Below are 1,902 nucleotides of genomic sequence, written 5' to 3' on the forward strand. Positions count from 1 at the left end.
CATCGGTGTTGTCTGGTGTCCCACAGGGCTCCGTTCCAGCCCCCCTCCTCTTTTTTCTCATTTGATCCCACTTGGTTTTAGAAAACATGTCATTGCATTTCACCTCTGTGTAGACGACTGTCAGATCTGTATCCATATGGAGAAAATAGAAACATACTCTGTATCCATAGTTGGCACTGTTTTTTTTTTTAAAATGCAACAAAAAAAGAGATTTTAGAGAGTTTTTAGATTCCTTGGCTCGGAATAAGCTAGTTGCTGCGTACCTGGGGGTCAAAGTTGACACTGATCTTAAATTTGACAGTCAGATTGAGGCGGTTGTTATAATTTTTCCAGGTTAAAGCCAGGCAGCGCTTTGAGGCAGTCCAGGCCTATGTTGGCGCTCGGCTGGATCTCATCGTGTCGGGGTCGGTGCTTCGTCCATCACTTTCCAACAGAGGGAGCAAAATTCTGCAGCTGGTCTGGAAACTGTAACTCTGAAGTTTCAACACATTTCCCCCCCACTTTAGCTTTTCTTTCACTGGCTGCCCATTTACTTTTAAGATTTAACAATTATTTTTATTTCCCTTTAAAGCCCTCCACATCCCCCCTCTCTCTCTCTAGGTCTTCTAAACCTGCTGCTCTCTCAGGTCGAGTCACACGTTTCCATTTGTGGAGCCCTGATTTGTCAGTGGAAATTATATGAACATTTTCTCTGTCTTCTGAAAGCCCATCAATCATTTCACCTCGAACTTTGACACCTTGTGAGAAACTGATTAAACTCATTTCTACATTTGTTGTTTCTAGTCCACTGTATGCTTCTCTTTATACTGCTTTAAAATTGAGCTGTTTACTTGTGTTTTTTATGTGCTTTGAACCTATTTTAACTGCAAAGTGCTTTGGTCCCCTCCTGGTTATTTAGAGATGCTTTATAGATAAAGTTGGATTGAATTGGAAAAACTGCGTCATCATTGTGTGATTTCACTCTGTTTGCCGCTGAAGTTTTCTTTGACGATCAGAAAAATGTGACAAAAAGAAAAAAGCAAAAACATACAAATATCTGCAACAGGACAAGAGCGCTGTACGTTAAAATCATATTTAGTCATTCTGACATTTGAACTTGGCTAAAGAAATTTGAAACAGGGGAAATTTAATCTGAATAAAATCCACTGCGACTTGTAAATACGACCGTAGACGTAAACCATTTGTTTCAATACAATTCTGCCTGAAAGTCTTAAATTAAAAAAAAGGGCAAATTAATTATCTTATGGAAAATGTTCTTTATGTAATCACAGTCTAAAAATGAGCTACATCAAAATTGCCTCTAAATCAACTATAAAGTACAGAATTAATGAGAAATCGGGTATCGGTTGACTGCGTCTATAAAACACTTGGTTTTAGCCCTAACAGTCAATAAATTATGAGTCTTACTGACTTCATTCTTCAAGCAGTTAAAAAAAAAAAAAACTCCAGCAGAAAACAGGTGCACAGCCTCCCAAGAAACACAAGAAGTGCGGGAGTTTCCCCCCCGCGGAGCGCTCAGCGTGGAGCCGCTCCCTCCTCAGTGAAACCTTTTCATGGGTCTTTGGCTGTGGTAATGTGAAATCTGCTCACTGCTGTTCGGCTGCAAAACAATCGTCCAGTTTGAAACAAGTATTTTAAAGCTGAGGGTGTTTTTTTGTTTTGTTTTGTTTTGTTTTTTTGGCTCCTCGCAGGTCATGGTGAAAGTAAAGTCTGAATCTGTTTGGGTCGCAGGATGCGTCTCACCTGGCGGGGTTGTTCTCACGCTGCTCTGCCAGCAGGAACAGACTGGCCCTGATCATGCTGCTGTGGTTTGGGGCCTGTTCACTTGTTGTTGGCGGAGCCTGAACATAAGCATTCCTAATTCACAGAGCACGTGTTTTTTTTTTTTTTTTTTTTTTTTTT

The sequence above is a fragment of the Poecilia latipinna genome, unplaced genomic scaffold (assembly GCF_001443285.1).
Source record: "Poecilia latipinna isolate Pla-1442-1.1 unplaced genomic scaffold, P_latipinna-1.0 Scaffold2351, whole genome shotgun sequence".
NCBI classification, from domain to species: domain Eukaryota; kingdom Metazoa; phylum Chordata; class Actinopteri; order Cyprinodontiformes; family Poeciliidae; genus Poecilia; species Poecilia latipinna.